The 23,368-nt window shown below is 34.1% G+C and overlaps 1 pseudogene; it reads left to right on the top strand.

Moving 5' to 3' along the window:
- Positions 1-683: 683 nt before the first annotated feature.
- On the top strand, positions 684-21,753 carry LOC117930043 (annotated as a pseudogene).
- Positions 21,754-23,368: the final 1,615 nt, after the last annotated feature.

Below are 23,368 nucleotides of genomic sequence, written 5' to 3'. Positions count from 1 at the left end.
CCATACTGAGATGAGAGGTACTACTTGTCAGTTGTCGCTACTTCAACATTATATAATAATATGGCCACTTGGGCTTTATGTTGGAATACTGGATCAAAATCTTAGTAGTGACTGAGCAATTGATTTTTACCATTTTTCTATTGAAGTCCATTTCCTGAAGAACTTTCAGTGATTTGCTAAAAGAAAAAAGGGAAAAGACTTCAAGAAAAAGTAGGCTTAGCTTTGAATAAATAAATAAATAAAAAACACCAAATAAGTTATGATTTTGATAGTGGAGTTTCCAACTGTTTAGTTGTTGGCATTCCAGATTCCAATCCTTGAAGACTTAGTCTTTGTTGAAGATTAGCTCAAGTTTGTTATGACTCTGTTTGTTTTAAATTTCAAAAATAGGTGTAACAACCTAAATAAATATGCAGGAAAGATAGGAAGATTTTGTTATTTTTCTTGTATAAATATCTCATCTCAAATGGAATAAAATTATCAGCTTCTCTCTATCATATCTGTAGCCTTTTCTTCATTAAATTGCAGCTTTATACCTGTAATTTCTCCAACAAGTGGTATCAGAGCCACAGTTGGTCTTCATAACCCATTTGAAACCACACTAGAAAATGGCAACCAGTAGCATCTCTTTGTTAGCTCCTCAAATCTTTGTGGGAGAAAACTACCAAATTTGGTCCGTAAAGATGCAAACGTACTTGGAAGCATTTGATCTTTGGGAAGTTGTAGCTGAAGAAGAACCAATAGCTCCACTTCCGGCGAATCCTACCTTAGCACAAATCAGAGCTCATATTGACGTAAAGACCAAAAAGTTTAAAGCTAAGACTTTAATCCAAAATTCAGTTGCTGACTCAATATTTCATAGAATTATGAATTGCAGGACAACCAAAGAAGCCTGGGACAAACTTAAATTGGAGTATCAAGGAAGTGATAGAACCAAACAAATGCAAGTGCTGAATCTGAAAAGGGACTTCGAGTCTCTAACCATGCAAGAAGATGAAACTATCACCAAGTATTCTGACATAATTGCTTTGATTGTTAACAAAATCAGGTCGCTTGGTGAAGAATTTCCTGATGCAAGGATTGTGGAAAAGGTTCTTGTGACACTTCCTGAGAGGTTTGAGTCCAAGATTTCATCTCTTGAAGAATCTAGGGACCTTTCACAAATTTCACTTGCTGAACTAATGAATGCACTCCAAGCACAAGAGCAAAGAAGAGCTTTGAGGCAAGAGAACGTCACAGAAGGTGCTTTTCAAATGCAGACCCTACAATCTAATAAAGACAAAAACCAGTTTAGCAAGAAGAAAAGTAAAAGCAGAGAGAATAGCAGCAAAGAAGGGGCCCAACAAAAGAAATATCCAACCTGCTCACATTGCAAGAAGACTACGCATCTAGAGAAATACTGTTGGTGGAGGCCAAATGCAATATGCGGCAATTGCAAACAGCTTGAGCATATTACCAAAGTTTGCAAATATAAAAATAAAGGTCCTCAATTTCAGCAAGCACAAGTTGTTGATGCAGATTCGCAGGAGGAGAAACTCTTTGTAGCATCATGTTTCTCAAGTCAAGACTCTTATAATGCTTGGCTCATTGATAGTGGATGCACACGCCACATGTGTCACAATGCTACAATATTCAAGGACCTTGACAAAACCTACAACTCTATGGTGAGAGTAGGCAATGGTGGAAACGTGGATGTTAAGGGAAGGGGCACAGTTGCTGTCAAAACAAATTCAGGTATCAAGCTCATCTCTGATGTGTTATTTGTACCTGATATTAGTCAAAATCTATTGAGTGTAGGTCAAATGCTTGAAAAGCAATATTCCTTACTGTGGACCCGCATTTTTAATGATGCGTTCCCACTCGATCGGCGAGACTCGCTTTTTGTTTATTTGGGTGAAAAATATGATTTTTACAAAAGACTTAGAGTCGCCACTTACTTTTATTTATTTTTAAAGGGGAAACAAGTAAGAATAAAACCCCTAAATGGACTCCTGACGTTTTTGGAAAAGCTGTCTGCGAAAAACCTGAGTCTGGATTCGGGGATCAGGTTATTTATTGGGAAGGTACGGTAAAGACCATAGCACCCTTCTAAGCCCCTAAAAAAATGGGTCTCTACTAAATAAGGTGAACCAGACTTGACAATTAACTAGAAGATCAATGGATACCAAAACGATCATAGTTCAAAAATAAGTCATGATGACGAAATGATAAACGAAGTGAGAGTGAGAGTGTACCTTAGTAGTAGGTAATAAAGCGTTGTCATGAAAATAAGGTTAGTGTACAATGACAAGTGTAAAAAAAACTCATACAAAACCAAATCAAAATCAAACAAAATGGAGAGCACAACTTACTTGAATTATTTTCGAAAAAAAAAAAAATGTTATGAATGTCGGGCCCCCACCACAGCCCAATTAATTTTTGCTATGAATTAATTCTCATAAATTCCATCATTTTTGGAATTATGAAAACTTAATTCATTTTTATAAAAAAAAAAAAAATTTGAAAAGAGGAATTTTACAAATTAAATTTGAAATTTCGGAAGTGTGGATTTTTTTAAATAAAAATAAAAATAAGTTTGAAAATTTTGGAAATTTCTTTGAGAATGGTATTTCAAAATAAATAAATAAAAAATAAAATTAAATAAAAAATGAATAAATAAATAAATTTTGAATTTTGGAAAATGGGAATTTCGAGAATGGAAATTTGAAAAATTAAATTAAAAAAAAATGAAAATTTGGAAGGATTATTTTGATAAATGGAATTTCGAAAAATTAAATTTTAAAAATTGGAAATTTGGAAAATTAGGACTTCGAGAATGGAATTTCGAAAAATTAAACTTAAAAAATAAAATTTTGGAAGATTATTTTGAAAATAGAAATTTTTGGAAAATTGGAATTTTGGAAAATTATTTTTGAAAGTCGAAACGTGAAGATCGGAGTTTTGAAAATTATATTTTGATGCGCGAGAATAAAAAAAAAATTAAAAAAAAATAAATAAAAAGGATGGTAGCAAATAATAAATTTTGAAAAAGATTTTCTTATGTAGGGGTTTCACCAATTCCCCAATTGATATACACGAATTTAGCCTAGAATTATCCCATTTATTTGGGACCACAAGCTTTGATTCATGTTTTATTCAAAACTGTAATTTTATTTGAAAGATGTGAACCGATCAAAACATGGTTGCACATTATTTTAAAAAAATGAGATTTTGAGTCTAAGAACTCTAAATGAATTTTTGAAATGGATTGTTAAGGGGATCTTTTGACTCTAAGAAACTCTAAATGAATTTTTGAAATGGATTTTTAAGGAAAATGAGATTTTGAGAATAGTTTTATATTTTAAAAATAAAGTAATTAATTTGAAAGCAATAAAGTGTATGAATCAAAATACCAAGCAAAACAAAAGAGAACAAAATCACAAAGTAGAATTTTTGACAACCAAGAAAATTGAAGGTGAGAATGGAGGCTAATCTTCACTATTTTCCGATAGCCTCTAAAAATTGATTTTGACAAAGGATGACCAAAGTGATAAACCAAAACCTTAGATCTTACAAGCACTGAAACTTTAAAAACATTTAATCTTAAGATAAACTTAATCAAGCACTAAATATTATGTGACTTTTAAAACAGTACAAGCGATATGTATTAACTAATATTGACAATTTTGAGTCATAAATCTAATCGGCTAACTAAACAATTGAATAAAAGAAAAACAAACACATAAACTAAATAAAATTAGTCAAAAACTAAAATGAACTATTTTTAAACACAAAATGATAACATGGGGATAGATTAAATTAATTGCCTGCAATTTGAAAGCATAGAATTAATAGAAAAATGAAATTAACAATCTTAAAACATAAACTAAATAGTATGAAACCAATCAAGCTAATGAAAATTCTAAAAAACAAATCAACTAAAACAGGATCAATCAAAACTAAAATGTTTTTTTTTTTACTTTCTATTTATTTATTTATTTATTTTAAAATGTGAATATATCAACGCGGAATGAAATAAATTAACTAACTTAAATTCTAAAACTAATAAACTAAAAGAATGAATCATGAATTAAATTTAACAACCTTTAGATATGAAAAGATGTGACATGGAATCAATTGAACTAATAAACTGAATTTTAATAACATCTAAACTAAAAGATAAATTAAAACTAAACTAAAAGAAATTATGAATTTCCTAATTGAGAACCAAAATAATGCTAATCAAAATTCTAAATTTTTAACTATCATAACAAATTATCTAAAATCTAAAAAATCTTAACTTTTCCATTATTAACAAAAATTGCCCAAACCAATACTAAAAAACTAATTTGTCAAACTAAGAAAATAAATTGTAACTACATTGAACAAAAACATAATTTTCAAGCTAGAATAATAAATCAAAAATAATTTATTTATAATTGGATAAATATATATATATGATCAATTATTTTAATGAACTAAAATGTTATAAGAGTGCTTAAATCTAAGGTAAAATTAAAAACTAACAAAAATGATTTTTAAAACCAAATCTCTAACCTATAGAATCAATTTTAATTATAATTAAATAAATTACAAAGCATTAAATTGGTAACAAATGAATAAATAAACAATCAATAATTAAATGAATCAAAACCACATCAAATAAAGATTAAAATATGTATTTATTTTTTTTCAAGTAAAGCTACCTAAAATCATATTTTATGAATTTAATATAATACATTAAAACTAACCTTTAATGTGATGAATAAAAAAAATTAAACAAATGTGAGATTGTATTGCCATATTAAAACAAACACGTGTTGAAGCTAATAAACATATCAACCCATTCACCCAATATAATAATCCAAATTGAAAATGGTACACCAAATATAATAACTAAAACAATTAAACCAAAAAGTAGTATTCTTGCTGCCATATTAAAGAAAACGTACTCGACCAATAAAGCATTCAACCCAATATAATAATCTAAATAGGAATCAAACCAGACTTATATATATATATATATATATATATATATATATATATATATTAAAGCAACACAACATAAAAACCAAACTCACCCAGCGGCTAAGTGCGTGGACTGTTCTTCCCAAAGTGGCAGCCGTGTAAGTGGATCTCCTTCAGGTGGAGGTGCGTGTTGAAGGTGCTTCTGGAGATGTGCGGCTGGTATGGCGCAGGGTGCAGCCGTGACACTTACAGTGTAAGATCACGCTCCGGAACCTGATATGGAGCCGTTTGGATGAAGAATCTCTCCTTAAAATTCTGGTGCGACTATGGTGTCTCCGATGAGAGGGGCTGGACCCAAGATTGTCTCCGGAACTCAGCTTTCTTTCCTTCCTTCACCGGTACGGCTATTCTGGAAATTCCCTCAAGGGTGCGGCTTTACCTTGCACCTCCAATGGTGCGGTTGTACTGGAAAAATCTCTCAATGGTGCGACTGCACCCTCTCACATTGCAGAAAAAAATCTTGCTCCTTTCACCCGAATTCTCCCTAGTCCGGCTGCTCCCTCCCCCCTGTTTGGTGTCCCCCTTTCTTATCTAACCTCCCTCTCTGTTTTGCTTCTTCCTTGTTTTACTTCTCAAAACCCACTTTACCGGAACCTCTATTTCTACCCAAAAAGATCAGAAAATCTCTTCCCCATGTTAGTCATTTCTTCCTTCCTGTGTTGTCTCTCCTTGCCTTTCTCCCACTCTCGTCTCTATATTTTTCTCCTCCTCCAATCTCCTCTTCTTTCTTCTTTTCTTTCTTTCTTTTCTCTCTGCTTTTTTTTTTTTTCTTTAAATCTGAATGCTTTTTGTTCCAAACCCCTTCCTCTCCCTTTCCAGACTTCACCCTTAAGACTTCCCTTACAGTTTCCCATGTAGCTCCAATTTCCCACAGCATCTTCGGGAAATACCCCCCACTTTTTCTTTCTCTCCAAGAAAAATCCTTTTTTCTACTCTTCCTTTCTTTGTTTTAAAAATAACAACTTTTAATCCCCATGCTTCTTGTTGGCTTTTGACTTTTAATTTTTTCCATAAAATCTCTTTTCTTCTTCTTCTTCTTCTTATGTAGTCCACCGAATCTCATTTTCTATTATTTATTTATTTTTTTATATAATAAAAACAAAGTAAATAAGGCAATAAAAAAAACATAATACAATAAAAAAATGAAAATAAAATGACATAGTAAAAGCATAATATAACTAAATAATAATGGTACTAAGAATAAAAAAGGTAATGATAAAAAAATAATAATGATTATAATAATAATAAGGATAATAATGATTATAATAATAATAATAATAATAATAATAATAATAATAATAATAATAATAATAATAATAATAATAATAATAATAATAATAATAATAATAATAATAATGATAATAATAAAAACAACTAATAATACTGGTACTAATAATAATAATATAAGATCCCTAGTCACTTGCAATTTTCTGAAAATAAATAAGTGGATCAATGAACAAATAAAGCAGGAAAAATAAATAAATACCACATGCACATAACAATAATCTAAATATTAAACTAAAACACAAATGAAAAAAATAAGATGAAATGAAAATAAAAATAGAACATCAAGTTGATACAATTAAACATCGAAAAACTCATATTAGGCAATCCAAATAAAATAATAAAGAATTATCAAGCTAAATACTCACCTAGTCTCAAAAATTCATCAACCAAGAAACTAATCTTAGAGAATTAAGTTTACAAAAAATAATAATTATAATAATAATAAAATAAAATAAAATAAAATAAAATAAATCTAAGTGACCTGGGTGACCTAAGTGGAAAGTGCCCAGGTGAATTAGGTGGAAACTAAACCAAGGAGGTGTCCAAGTGAAAAAGAAAACGTGCTAAGTGACTTAGGAGTGTACCTACCGGGCCAGGTGTATCTAAATGGGCCTAGGGTGTAAAAGTGGGGCCTAAGGTGGTGCCCAATGGGTCATCAGAGAATTATTATAAAGTATCAAACGGACACGTAATAGAACATGTGCTAGTAGGACAAAATAGAGGGTCTACACCTACAATTCAAAGACAACCAATGCATCATCTTTGATCCATATGGAGAGAAATTGCTTTGTATGAAGATGAAAAGCAAGAGCTTTGCCATCAATTGGGAGAATGCTGCTGAATATGCATATGTTGGAGTTACTCAAAGTGTTTCAGACCTATGGCATAAACAGTTTGGACACTATAACCAAAGGAGCTTAGTAGAGCTAAAAAAACTTGAGCTGGTGGAAGACATGCCAAACGTATCTGATGAAGCTCAAATATGTGAGATTTGTCAACAGGCAAACAAGCTAGGTTGCCATTAAAAAATAATCAAGCATGGAGAGCCACTGAAAAGCTTCAACTCATACACACCGATGTTTGTGGTCCCATGAAAACAACTTCTTTGAGTGGTAACAAATACTTCATTCTCTCTATAGATGACTATACCATAATGTGTTGGGTATATTTTATCAAACTAAAGAATGAAGTTTTCTTTGTTTTCAAACAATTCAAAGCCCTTGTAGAAAATCAAAGCAACTTGAGCATTAAAATCTTAAGGTTCGACAATGGTACGGAATATACCTCCAATCAATTTGTTGAGTTTTGTAGCACTGCAGGCATCGAACGTCAGCTAACAACTCCATACACTCCACAACAAAATGGTGTCTCGGAGAGGAAGAATCGAACTGTAATGGAGATGGCTAGGTGTCTTTTATTTGAGAAAAAAATGCCAAGTAATTTTTGGGCAGAGGCAGTTAACACCTCTGTATATTTGCTGAACAGATTGCCTACAAAATCCTTGAAGAACAAAACACCATATGAAGCATGGTATGGTGTCAAGCCCTTTGTTAATCATCTTAAAATATTTGGAAGCATATGCTATTATCATGTACCAGAACCTAAAAGAAGCAAGCTGGATAGCAGAGCTCAGAAGGGCATTCTCATTGGCTATGGGACATCAACTAAGGGCTATAGAATATTCTGTTTGCAAACTAACAAAGTTGTCTTGAGCAGGAATGTAAAAGTTGATGAAATGACAACTTGGGATTGGAAAAATAAAAAAGATGTGCAATCTGATGCCGACTTTGATAATCATGAAGATTTTCAAACTTCTAAATCCGTAGATGATTTTCCAGTGATGGGCACAAGAAGCTTGGAGGACATCTATCAAAGGTGCAGTTTAGCAATAACTGAACCAACAAGTTATGTAGAAGCCAAAGATTCTGAAGCATGGAGGAGAGCAACACAAGAAGAATTGAAGATGATTAACAAGAATGAAACCTGGCAGCTTGTAGAGACCCAAAAATCACAAGGTGATTGGAGTGAAATGGGTTTTCAAAACAAAACTCAATTCTGATGGTTCGATATGCAAGCACAAAGCTAGGCTAGTGGTGAAGAGATATGCTCAACAGTATGGTGTTGATTATCAGGAGACTTTTGCTCTTGTGGCAAGGTATGACACTATCAGGCTACTTTTTGTACTTGCTGCTCAAAATTCTTGGCATATTCATCAGTTAGATGTTAAATCTGCCTTCTTAAATGGATTTGTTGATGAAGAGATATATGTAGAGCAACCAGATGGGGTTGTGGCTCCAGGCAAAGAGGACTATGTGTACCTTCTAAGGAAGGCATTGTATGGCTTGAAACAAGCCCCCAGGGCTTGGTATGAAACCATGGACAAACATCTGACTAAACTTGGTTTTGTTAGAAGTCAGAGTGAAGCAACCTTATATGTAAAAACTGATGATGTCCAGCTTTTAATAATCTCTCTTTATGTAGACGACATGCTTGTAATAGGAAATCAGCCCAAGTTAATTCAAAGCTTCAAGGATGAGATGAACAAAGTCTTTGAAATGACCGATCTTGGAGTCATGAAGTATTTTTTGGGAATGGAAGTGATGCAGTCATGTTCAAGAATTTTCATATGCCAACAGAAGTATGCTATGGATATGCTGAAAAAATTTAAAATGCAAGATTGCAAGCCTGTGTCTACTCCTATGACAACCAGTGAGAAGTTAAGCAAGGATGACGGCTCCGAGAAAATAAATGAAGGCTTATATAGAAGCTTAATTGGTAGCCTTTTATACTTAACGGTTAGCAGACCTGACATACAATTTGCTGTTAGTGTGCTTTCCAGGTTCATGCACTCACCAAGTGAGAAATATTTTTCAACAGCTAAAAGAGTATTAAGGTACATCAAAGGAACAATTGATCTTGGAGTTCAATTATCAAAATCTGCAGAAGGTGGTTTGAAGCTGGCTACTCTGACAGCGATTGGGGAGGTTGTGTTGATGATTCAAGAAGTACTTCAGGGTCCTTATTCTCCCTAGGCTTAGGTTGTTTCACTTGGAGCTCAAAGAAACAAGAAACCACTTGGTGATTCCTACAGTCAAAGTGTGGTGGCAACACCATGGGATAGAAGAAGCCACTTGGGAACCTGAGGAAGAAATAAGACGACACTATTCGCAACTCTTCTACGAATTTTAAGGTAACTTAGTTTAAATTTCAGGACGAAATTTCTTTTAGGGGGGTAGGATGTAATGACCGGGTATTTTATGACACGTTAGCATTTTTAGTTTGAAAAGTCTTATTTTGTGTGATGGTTGAAAAGTCAAAAAGAAAAGTGTTTGGAGAACACGTGTCAATTTCAGATTGGTGAATTTCATTTTATTGTGTCGGTCAATTAGACGAGTTGAAATTTTATGCTATGTCAGCCTTAGGGTAGAAAATTTCTTAAGATTTTAGAAATTGAAAACTTTCGGAAACGAAAAACGAAAACGAAAAAAAAAGAATTAATTAAAAAATTAATTAAGAAAAAATCAAATTAAATTGATGAATAATAAAATTGAGAAAATTAGTTTTGGATTGGTGTTAATAAATAAATTTGTGTGTTAAAAAAAGTGAATTGGAAATCATTTAAAACAAATAGAATAAACAAAAGAAAAGTAAAATAAAAGAAAAAAAATGAAAATATTCAATGGGCTATTAAACTTAGGCTATGTAAAGGTAGTATGGATTGTTAAAATGAAATGAAATAGAATTGGGCCTTTGGTTTTGGGCTTAAGTGGCTGGTGAAATTTTAGTAAGAAAAAAAAAAAAAAAAGGAAAAGGGGGAGAATTAGAAACTGGCAGCACGTGGGGAAAGAGAGAGAGAAGGGCACTGTGTAGAAATTTGGTCACTCGTCGGATCTTTGACCGGCCATTTGGACAGCCAAACGACCTCCGCTTCAGCCCAAATTCGAAGAAAGTGCTCTATTCGACTAGATGAACAAGTCTATGGTGGCTGATTTCATTTTTAATGGTCAACTTCTCAGATTTGTGGTAGGGGAAAACTAACCCTAAAACTCAAATTTAATGTATTTTTCATTGGATAAAAATTTATAAATTTGATAATTATGAGTTAAGTAGATAATTTTGATGTTGTGTGAATTTTCTAGAATGATTTGGGATTTTTCTGGATTTTTTTGTAATTTCTGGAATTCTTTGTAATTGATAATTAATCGTTTTAGGTTGTTAAAAATTATTAGAAATATAGGAAAATTCCGGAATTAGGGCAATAATTCAAATCTAGTGATTTATGAATTTTTGAAAATTGATTGGAATATTTGCGGTAATTTTATTGTGGAAAATTAGTTATTTTCAAATATTGGGAATTATTAAAATTATTGAAAAATTCTGAAATTGTGATATAAATTCAAGTATATTGATGTGTGAATTTCTGAAAATTTGTTGGTGTATTTTCGGGAATTTTAAGGTGAAAATTTTATTTTATTGGGTTATTGAGAATGTTGGAATTATTGGAATTGTAGAAATTATTGAGGAATTTTAGAGTTTGTGGCATTCACTTGCATCATGGTTGTATGAAAAAAAAAAAAAAAATTTGTGAAAAGTGTATGAAATGGAAAAAAATAAAATAGGGATGAAAAGTGAAAGCCCGTGTGAGGCGAATTAAGAAGGGAGAGAGATCCCTAGGGTGAAAGACCCAAAAGTTTACCTCGGGAAGACTCCAAATGGGGAGTATATTTGGGTGCGGACGCGTATCATTCGATGAAAGCCTGAGAACGATAATGCATTGTATGACTGTGTGTCACACATTCATATGCATTTATTTAATGATTGGATGTTGTGGGATTGAGTATAATGTTATATGTTAAATTGTGTGACTTGATTTATATCGGTAAACTATTGTGTTTGGGTTATTGAAATATAGTAATCCCCCATTAACCCTTTGGGTGTTAGGCACCCTACTGAGCAATGTGGAAATGCTCACCCCTTCCTTTTTATATCTTTTTAGATGCAGATATCACTCCTGAGGATCCACAAGTGGGATAGGGAGGACTTCAGGATGCCCCTGGAGTGGTTTAGTGGAATGTGTTTTATTTTTATTTTTATTGTGTTTGTGGTATTGAGACCTTGTAATAAGTGAATTATGGATAATGTAATAAGACCTTAATTTGATTAAGGGGATTTTTATGAAATTTTATTTTGGAATGCAATGATGTTTATTAAATCTTGATGTGTTTGAATAAGGTTTGAAATATTATTAGTTGGTGAGAACCTAGTGGGACTTATATGCGAAAAAAAAATAAAAAATTTCAGAGTGTTTTAGTTGATTGCCAACGTGGAATAAGAGAAACCCTTAGGGTCAAACCTTTGACCTGGGGTCACGGGCTAAATTTTGGGTTGCCCGAAATTTGGGTCGTGACAATTACTGCTAAATCATACTTAACCCTGATGATATCATACTTATGTGATGGACTATGTATGTATTTTTCTGGTGGTGAGCTGCCATTCTGATTTGTCGAACAAGATTCAGAGGTTATGTAAAATCTGAAGTTTCACAAGGCTCATGTAAAACTCTTTTTTATTTTTATTTTTGCATTAAATAAATGGACGGACAAATATTTGGAAAATCTTTTAAAATAAAAAAGGAGATAAATTCATGGTTAAAATCACATTTCAAATTAGATAAATAATTTTTATATATTACTTTTAATTTATTTCACTTATATCAACCCTTTTATACAAAAAGTAAATAATTTAAAAATATATAAATTTCTAATTAGTTGTAATTATGTTTGATTTTTTTTTTTAATTTTTATAATAAAATATTTTTTAAAAATATTTTTTCTTTCAAATATAGCTCAAGGAATATGGGTTTCTTCCCTTAATACTTTTTGAAATGTACTTACCCAACCTTCAAGTTGCTCTTAATGTGTATAAGTCTTGAAGGAAATTAAGTTGTTCAGGTTAAGTGATTTTTGGAATAAAATTATCAACTTAGCTACTGCATTAACAATTTCCCAACACAATGTCGTTGTGCAATAGAAACTTTAATACAAACAATGCTAGTTTAAGAACAAAAAGATATATCATGGTTACATTCACAGATGAGAGAGAACCGTTTAACTCCTTATATTTATACACTAAACCACTAATCATTTTGCTCTACACACACATTTGAGACAACCAACAAATATCACATGCTCATCGATTTATATTTCAACCTCATGCTAGGACTTACTGATCACCTTATCATCTATCCCATCAGCCCAAGCATCGATTTATATTTCAACCTCTTTCAAAATTTCCTCATGTAAAACTCTTTTTTAATTAAATAAATGGGTTGTAAAATATTAACTTGAAAAAGATAAATATGGCAAAGTCATACTGGACATGTTAAATTACTAACTTAAAAATTTCAAAGCATTTTAATATTTTTATCAAAAATCCTGCATTTTTCACTCATCTCTTTCTTGTTTTATTTTACTTTTATTTTTGCACTTTGTAAGCAAAATTATGTACAAAAATTAATAAATCTATACTATTGAAAAAAAAAATGTTGCAACTTGTGATTCTGAGAACAACATTTCATATGCTACTTTAATATTGAATTTTCCTCCTACAAACAAAAATTTACTCTATTGTAAAATAAGGACAAATATAATGCAAATCAAAGTAGTAGAGATAAAATATATCTTACTTTGATATATAATATGAAAGAAGGAATCAAAGAAGAGAATTGAGAAAGTGAAAGAAAGAGAGAGAGAGAGAGAATGAGAAGAAGAACTTCTCTTTCTTTTCTCGGGATGTCTATTACAGGAGACGGGAAGTCCTTTTATAGGCTTTCCAAATGGCTTCCATCAATATCCCCATTAATGAATATTAATGAAAATCATAAATAACATTAATGGTGTCCATTAATGAGTATTAATGGAAATCATAAATAATACTTAATTAACATTAATGTGGTGGCATTCATTACTACAATTATAACACCCCCCCTTGGATGTCCACCACATTGAAAGAATATGCCTCATTAAAACCTTGCTAGCAAAAAACCCTATAGGAAAAACCTAGCAAAGGAAAAAAAGTACAATATTCTTTTCTTGGTATATTAGGACTGCCTCGTTAAAAACCTTGCAAGTAAAACCTAGTAAGACAAAACTTGGACGAAGGAAAAAACAGTACAGTACACTAACACCCTTTTACAAGCATACTCCCCTTCATGTCGATATCCTTGAGTTGACGCATTCCAATTATGTGTATTAACTTCTTGAATGTTGAGGTTGTCAATGATTTTGTGAATAAATATGCTAGATTATCACTTGAGCGTATTTGTTGCACATCAATTTCACCACTCTTCTAGAGTTCATGTGTATAAAAGAATTTTGGTGAAATGTGTTTAGTTCTATCTTCTTTAATATAACCCCCTATTATTTGTGCAATGCATGCAACATTATCTTCAAATAATATTGTCGGGTTACCTTTGATAGAGGAGAGTCCACATGATTCCCGAATATGCTGGATCATAGATCTTTGCCATATACATTCACAACTTGCTTCATGAATTGCCAGTATTTCTGAATGATTTGATGATATGACCACCATTGTTTGTTTGACAGATCTCCATGAAATAGCAGTACCATTGCAATTAAACACATACCCTATTTGTGACCTGCCTTTATGTAGATCTAAAAGATATCTTGCATCTGCATATCCAAGCAATTGTTGCTTTGATTCCCTTGAGTAAAATAAATTCATATCAGTAGTTCCACGAAGATAATGCAATATATGTTTGATACCATTCCAATGTCTTCGAGTTGGAGCGGAACTGTATCTTGCCAATAAATTAACAGAAAAAGCAATGTCTGGATGTGTACAATTGGCAAGATACATAAGTGCACCAATAGCACTAAGATATGGTACTTCAGGACCAAGTAACTCTTCATCCTTTTCGCAAGGACGAAATGGGTCATTTTTCACATCAAGTGATCGGACAACCATTGGAGAACTTAAAGGATGCGCTTTATCCATATAAAAACGCTTCAAAACTTTCTTAATGTATGTTGATTGATGTCTAAAACTCCATTTGGAAAATGCTCGATCTGCAGGCCGAGACAAAATTTTGTTTTTCCAAGATCTTTCATCTCAAATTCCTTTTTCAAGTAATTTGTTGTTCTTGTGAGCTCTTCAGGAGTTCCAACAAGATTTAAGTCATCAACATACACTGCAATAATTGCAAATCCGGTTTTTGATTTCTTAATGAAGATGCATGGGCATATAGAGTTATTCACATACCCTTCTTTTAGCAAGTATTCGTTAAGGCGATTGTACCACATGTGTCTAGATTGCTTTAATCCATACAAGGATCGTTGTAACTTGATTGAGTACATGCTACGAGGCTTTGTATTACTTGCTTCAGGCAATTTAAATCCTTCAAGGATTTTCATGTATATATCATTATCCATGGATCCGTATAAATATGCTGTAATAACATCCATGAGACGCATATCCAGTCATTTTGAGATTGCCAAACTAATTAAGAAACGAAATGTGATTGCATCCATGACAGGAGAATATGTTTCCTCGTAATCAATACTAGGTCTCTGCGAGAAACCTTGTGCTACTAATCGCGCTTTATATCTTATGATCTCATTATTTTCATTGCGCTTTCGTACAAATACCCATTTGTACCCAACAGGGTTTACATTTTCAAGTGTTTGGACTACAGGTCCAAAAACTTCTCGTTTTGTTAATGAGTTTAACTCTGTCTGTATAGCTTCTTTCCATTTTGGCCAATCATTTCTATGTCGACATTCTTCCACATTTCGTGGTTCGGGATCTTCATCATTTCTTATGACTTCAGAGGCCACTTGGAAAGCAAAAATATTGTTAATAATATTATTATTTCGATCCCATTTTTCTCCCGTGTGTACATAACTTACTGAGATCTCACAATTTTCAGGAACCTGTGCCTTTTCAGGGGCTTTTTGTTCAATATGTGCCTCTTCGGGGGCTTCTTGTTCAATATGTGCCTCTTCAGGGGCTTTCTACATTATTTGTGCCTTTTCTAGGGCTATAGATTTATCGATTTTAAACTGATCAGTCATTTTGATGGCCTCTTCTAGAGTACCAAGTTTTTCTTAGGTTCTCCTCTTCCGGGGAGTTACATCCTTTGAGCCGATAGGTCTACCACGCTTTAGGCGTATATTTGTTAACTGCCCTACAGGGACATCAATCCGTGTTGGAGTATTTGTAGCCGGGATATGTGACTTTATCATTTTCTTTGTATCAATGAATGCATCTGGTAATTGATTTGCAAGATTTTGCAAATGAATGTTCCTTTGAACTTCTAGTTCACATTGATTTGTACGAGGATCAAGATGAGTCATAGTAGATGTTTTCCAACTAATTTCTCGTTGTTATTTAGGAATCGACTTTTCTCCCCCTAATGATGGGAAAACACTCTCATTAAAATGACAATCCGCAAAGCGGGCTGTAAAAACAACGCTTGTCAAAGGTTCAAGATATCTTATGATAGATGGAGAATCAAAACCTACATAAACCCCAAGTCTTTGTTGGGGACCCATTTTAGTGCGTTGTGTAGGTGCAATTGGTACATATACTGCACAACCAAAGATTCATAAGTGAGAGATATTTGGTTGTTTTCCAAGCACAAGTTGTGAAGGGGAGTATTCATGGTAAGTTGTAGGTCGAATACGGACTAAAGCTGCAGCATGCATAATAGCATGTCCCCAGGCGGAAGTAGGTAATTTGGTTTTCATTAGTAATGGTTGAGCTATTAATTGGAGACGTTTGGTGAAGGATTCTGCTAAACCATTTTGGGTATGAGTATGAGCAACAGGATGCTCAATATTTATCCCTACTGACATGCAATAGTCAATGAATGTTTGAGAAGTAAATTCGCCAGCATTATCAAGATGTATTGTCTTAATTGGATAATCTGGAAATTGTGCTCGTAATATGATTATTTGTGCAAGGAGTCTAGCAAAGGCTACGTTACGTGTAGAAAGGAGACAAACATGTGACCACCTAGTAGAAGCATCTATTAAGATCATAAAATAATGGAATGGTCCACATGGTGGATGGATAGGCCCACATATGTCCCCATGTATTCTTTCTAAAAAGATTGGTGACTCAGATATGACTTTAGTAAAAGATGGTCTGATTATCAATTTACCTTGTGAGCAGGTAGCACATGAGTATTCATTGGGCGAAAGAATCTTCTGGTTCTTTAGTGGATGCCCATATGAGTGTTGGATTATTCGACGCATCATTGAAGACCCTGGGTGACCTAGCCTGTCATGCCAAAGGACAAAAACTTTTGGGTCGTTGAACTCTGGTTCACGACAACATATAATTCAATAGGCTTTATAGTTGTATGATACAACCCAAAGGAGAAAGCCGAGAGTTTTTCCATTATAAGCTTCTGGCTAGATATAATGGAAGTAATGTAAAGATATTCTACATTATCTTCATTCATAGTTTCAATATGATATCCATTTCTGCGGATATCTTTAAAACTGAGCAAATTTCTTCTGGATTTGCTAGAACATAACGCGTCATTTATATGGAATCTAGTTCCATTTGGCAACGTTATGTTTGCTCTTCCAGAGCCTTCAACTAAGTTTGTAGTACCAGATATGGTACTTACATTAGCTTTTATTAATGTCAATTCGAGGAAATATCTTTTATCTTGAAGAATTGTGTGCGTGGTCGCACAGTCTGCGAGACATACATCATCCTCATTCATCTTGAGACCAAATAACACATGGATTTCAGATATAACAAAAAAAAAAAAAAAACAAGGCATAATGTAAATAACAAAGTAAATAAGATGTAAATATAAGACATAATAATATATTATTTCATATATAAAGTAACATCAATCAATGTTAATTTTCTCATCATTTATCAAATGGTATGTTTTTTTCATTGGGACCTCCAAAGAAATCAATGTCATAGTAGGTTAGGTCCAATCCATCACCATCGGTAAAGTTCATCTCTATCTCTTTTCCTTTTGTTTTTATTGATGCCTGGTAGAGGTCGACCAAATGTTTGGGCGTAAGACAGGTACGCGACCAATGCCCCTTCATACCACATCTATAACAATTATTCTCATGGTTCTTAAGAGGTTTATCTTGTAAACGATTCCCAGTTTCTTGTTTTGCCTTAGTATTGTTCCATTTATGGTGGTGCAATGAGGCTTTCATTTTATGAGAGTTATTACTATAAGAAACATGGTATTAGGGATTTCTATCACGACCATGTCTTCATCCTTGTCCATGTCCACGAATTTGGGACGATATTGCATTCACTTCAGGGAATGATTCAAATCCAATTGGACGAGACTGGTGATTTCTTATCAAAAACTCATATTTTTTTTCAAACCTTCATGGAGATGATGACAAAGGAAAATCAATGTTTTTGCGCGATCCTACAGGGATGCTTGATTTCCTTATTTGATCATAGCTCTAATATTCATTGCATTAAGATGTATTTTAGCATCAAAGATCCAAGATAGATAGTTCTTTCCCGAAATGTTAAGTGCCACAAATTCGAGTTTTGTGATATTCGACATTGTCAAATAACTTCATATATATGACAAAACAATATTATTACAATCAATTATAAGAAATTGATAGCATTGGTATAACTTTGATTATAAACAAAATCAAATAATTTGTTTATAACTTTTAACAATATGCAACAAAACAAATCAACAATAATATAAACATGCAAAATTTTATTCTATATAAATAACTTCAAGTTTAAGATACGAGAATTACCTTCAGAGCAATTCGTGCTGATAACGTGTTGTAAAATAAGGACAAATATAATGCAAATCAAAGTAGTAGAGATGAAATATATCTTACTTTGATATATAATATGAAAGAAGGAATCAAAGAAGAGAATTGAGAAATTGAAAGAAAGAGAGAGAGAGAGAGAGAATGAGAAGAACTTTTCTTTCTTTTCTCGGGATGTCTATTATAGGAGACGGGAAGTCCTTTTATAGGCTTTCCAAATGGCTTCCATTAATATCCCCATTAATGAATATTAATGAAACTCATAAATAACATTAATGGTTTCCATTAATGAGTATTAATGGAAATCATGAATAATACTTAATTAACATTAATGTGGTGACATTCATTACTACAATTATAACATACTCAATTTTTTAGTAATATCTTTGTCGACCTTCAAATTAAATTCAGTCTCGATTGCCGTAATTTACTCAATAAATCTATAGTGAAATTTTCTATTTTCTATTTTCTATTTTTTTTAAAATTACTTTTAAGTTATATCATTAGATATTATAAATTGCGATATAAGTTAATTAAATAATTAATAGTCAGCATAGTCTTCTTCATCCTCTAGAATGTGTCCACTGACAAAGACTACGGGAATATGCACAGTGACAAAGACTGTGGGGTGTGTATATAATATATATATAGCTTCACCACAGGTGGCCTCTGATAGCACAACATCTCCCAGTGGCGGGCCAACAGCATGGCTAATAACAACGTCTTCATTCAACTTCTTTTTCTTATCATCACCTCCTCAGGGCTTCTTTTCCATTAAACCGTTAAGGTTGGCTCCTGCCAGGGTGATCATCAAAGGGGTTGCATTGAACCTGAGAAGGTGGCTCTTCTCGAGTTCAAACAAGGCCTTACAGATCCTTCGCGTAGGTTCTCATCTTGGGTCGGGGAAGACTGCTGCAAATGGAGAGGCGTGGTCTGTAGCAACAGGAGCGGTCATGTCATCAAACTCACACTGCGTTATCTTGATGGTGATGGAACGGAAGGAAAGTTGGGTGGTAAGATCAGTCTTGCTTTGCATGAATTGAAATATTTGAATTACTTAGACTTGAGCATGAACAATTTTGGAGGGATTCCAATCCCCGAGTTCATTGGTTCGTTGGAGAAGTTGAGATATCTCAATCTCTCTGGTGCATCCTTCGGTGGACCTATTCCTCCACTACTTGGAATCTTTCTAGCCTGCGTTACCTTGATCTCAAGGAATACTTCAATGAGTCAAACCAGAATGATCTTCATTGGTTATCGGGTCTGTCTTCTTTAAGACACCTTAATTTAGGAGGTGTAGATCTATGCCAGGCTGCAGCTTATTGGCTTCAAGCTGTTAGCAAGCTTCCTTCTCTTTCGGAGTTGCACCTACCTGCTTGTGCACTTGAAGACCTTCCTCTCTCTCTTCCATTTCAAATCTAATCACATCTCTTTCAGTCATCGATCTTTCCCACAATGGTTTCAACTCCACAATACCCCACTGGTTATTCTAGATGAGGAATCTTGTGTATCTAGATCTCAGTTCCAACAATCTACGAGGCTCAATTCTAGAAGCTTTTGCAAACGGGACGTATATTGAAAGATTAAGAAACATGGATAGTCTTTGCAATTTAAAAACATTGATCCTCAGAACGTTTTGAATGGGGAAATAACTGAACTGATTGATGTATTATCTGGGTGCAACAACAGTTGGTTAGAGACGCTGGATCTGGGCTTCAATGATCTGGGTGGTTTTCTTCCTAATTCCCTAGGAAAACTCTATAACTTGAAGTTTCTTTGGCTTTGGGATAACTCCTTTGTAGGCTCAATTCCGAGTTCAATTGGAAACTTATCGTATTTGGAAGAACTGTATCTCTCAGATAATGCAATGAATGGGACCATCCCTGAAGCTCTTGGACGACTTTCCAAGTTGGTTGCGATAGAGATATCTGAGAATCCACTGACGGGAGTTGCAACAGAGGCTCAATTTTCAAATCTTACGAGTTTAATGGAGTTTTCAAACTATAGAGTGATTCCAAGAGTTTCCCTGGTTTTTAATATCAGTCCTGAGTGGATTCCTCCTTCTAAACTCAGCCTCCTCAGAATGAGATCATGCCAAATGGGTCCCAAGTTTCCCGCATGGCTTAGAAATCAAACTGAGCTCACTGATGTAGTGCTCAATAATGCTGGGATCTCACACACCATACCAGAGTGGTTTTGGAAGTTGGATTTGCGTCTTGATGAGCTCGACATTGGTTCCAATAACCTGGGTGGCAGGGTGCCAAACTCAATGAAGTTTCTTCCTGGATACACCGTTGATTTGAGTGAAAACAACTTTCAGGTGCCTTTGCCACTATGGTCATCCAATGTGATGAAACTGTATTTATATGACAATTTCTTTTCTGGCCCAATTCCTCTGGAGTTTGGTGAAAGAATGCCCATGCTGACAGATCTAGATCTCTACAGTAATGCTCTAAATGGCACCATTCCCCTCTCCTTCGGGAAATTAAATAACTTATTGACCCTTGTCATCTCCAACAATCATTTGTCTGGAGGAATTCCAGAGTTTTGGAATGGTTTACCTTACCTCTATGCCCTAGACATGAACAACAACAATTTATCTGGTGAGCTGCCAAGTTCTATGGGTTCTCTAAGATTCCTTAGATTCCTGATGATAAGCAACAATCATCTTTCTGGCCAACTTCCTTCAGCTTTGCAGAATTGCACAGGCATTCATACTCTTGATCTTGGAGGCAACAGATTTTCAGGAAATGTTCCAGCATGGATAGGAGAAAGGATGCCTAACTTGCTTATTCTATGCTTACGATCAAATTTGTTCCATGGGAGTATTCCATCACAATTGTGCACTCTTTCTTCTCTCCACATACTGGATCTTGGACAAAATAATTTGTCGGGATTCATTCCTTCTTGTGTGGGGAATTTGAGTGGCATGGCCTCTGTAATCGACTCTCAACGATATGAGGGCGAGTTGATGGTGTTGAGGAAAGGAAGAGAAGACTTATACAAAAGTATTCTTTATCTGGTTAATAGTATGGACTTGTCAGACAATAACCTATGTGGAGAGGTGCCTGAAGGAGTAACAAATCTTTCAAGACTTGGCACCTTGAACTTGTCCATAAACCATTTGACGGGAAAAATACCAGACAATATTGGGAGCTTACAGGGGTTAGAAACTCTTGACCTCTCAAGGAACCATCTTTCAGGCGTAATCCCCCCAGGTATGGCTTCTTTGACTTCCTTGAATCACTTGAACCTGTCGTATAACAACCTGTCGGGTAGAATTCCAACAGGCAACCAGTTGCAAACCTTGGACGATCCATCCATATATGAGAACAACCCTGCACTCTGTGGGCCTCCAACAACAGCCAAGTGCCCTGGTGATGATCAGCGACCTAAAACGCGCAGTGGGGACAATGTAGAGGATGAGAATGAGAACGGGGATGGCTTTGAAATGAAGTGGTTCTACGTGAGCATGGGGCCAGGATTTGCGGTGGGATTTTGGGGAGTTTGTGTCACCTTAATAGTCAAGAATTCGTGGAGGCATGCTTATTTTAGGCTTGTGTATGACGTGAAAGAATGGCTGCTCATGGTTATCTCACTGAATGTAGCTCGTCTGCGGAGGAAACTGAATTTGGGTAGTATTTGAATAACTTTCAACAGTTTCTTGAAAGAAATGAAGGCTTGTATGCAATGGTGTTTGGTTTCGTTTACGTTCTTGTAATATAATAAAGTATTGAGTCCAAGCTTTTCCAATAATGTCCATCTATGTGTCTGGTTTTCTCATTTGACTCCGTCTCAGGGACACTGCCAAGAGACATAAAACAAAGAATAAAGAAAAAATTTAGGCCTTGCTTGATAACTGGTTTTGAAAACAGTTCTAAAAAAATAATTTTTAAGAACCGTTTTTGAAAACTGTTCTATGATATTCTGTAAAACAAAAGTTTGTTTGAGAACCTAAATTTTTTTTAACCTGTTTTTAATATTTTAAAATATGTTTTAAAAATAATTTTTATGTCCATAACTTTATTTTTAATCATTATATATGTTTGTATAATTATTCTTTAAAACAACTCTAAAAAAATGACTGAAAACAACTGAAAATAACTAAAAGAAGTTATCTGAAAACATCCTATTTTCTGTTTTCTGATAATAGAAAAAAAAAATAGAAACAGTTTTTAACTGTCAAATATGTTTTTTAGTTTTTTTTTGTTTTAAAAAATAGAAAACTGTTATTGAAAATTGTTACCGAAGGCCTTAAGTTCTGTCTTTTGAGCTTTCATTTCCTTCATTTTGCTTGTGTTCCAATCATATTTGTAACACAACTAGAGGGGAGAAGATCACGTCTGCATGATATTTGTCTTTTGGCCTTCTAGACTTGTTATTCAACCCTTTTTCGCCTATATATGAAGATGAAAAAGAAATGGTCCAATTACTAGTCAAAGAGGTTATTAATTATAGTCAAATTACAAGTATTTCAGGTAATTATTTAACAATTGACTAGCCAGAAAAATTTGTATTTCAAGTAATTATTTGACTAGACTATTTTGCCATTTGAATCAATAGATTCAATAGCCAAGGTTCCAATATGTGAAATCATGCTCTGTCTGCAACTTCATCATCTTCCAGCGTACGTCCAATATTGGCAAGCTTTGGGGAAATTGCGTTTGTTCTTATATGCTGCTTCAGCAACTCGCAGACAAACATGGCCACTAGCAATGCCTCTCTTCAACTTCTTTTTCTTGTCATTATGTCCTCAGGGTTTCTTTTCCATGAAACCCTTAAACCAGGCTGCTGCCGTGGTGATCACCATAGGGCAGCCTCCTTTGAAACTGAGAGGGTAGTTCTTCTCAAGTTCAAACAAGGCCTTACAGATTCTTCTCATCGACTCTCATCTTGGGTAGGGGAAGACTGCTGCAAATGGAGAGGCGTCGTCTGCAACCATAGGAGTGGACATGTCATCAAACTCAATCTGCGTAGTCTTGATGATGATGGAACACATGGCAAGTTGGGCGGTGAGATCAGTCATTCTTTGAAATATTTGAATCAGTTAGACCTGAGCATGAATAATTTTGAAGGGACTCGAATCCCCAAGCTCATTGGTTCACTGGAAAAGTTGAGATATCTCAATCTCTCCGGTGCCTCCTTCAGTGGACCGATTCCTCCACAACTTGGAAATCTTTCCAGGTTGATCTACCTTGACCTCAAGGAATACTTTGATTTCAATACATACCCTGATGAGTCAAGCCAGAATGATCTTCAGT

The sequence above is a fragment of the Vitis riparia genome, chromosome 14 (assembly GCF_004353265.1).
Source record: "Vitis riparia cultivar Riparia Gloire de Montpellier isolate 1030 chromosome 14, EGFV_Vit.rip_1.0, whole genome shotgun sequence".
NCBI lineage: Eukaryota > Viridiplantae > Streptophyta > Magnoliopsida > Vitales > Vitaceae > Vitis > Vitis riparia.
Note: the sequence above shows the minus strand (reverse complement) of the source record. Positions and strands in the feature narration are given on the sequence as shown.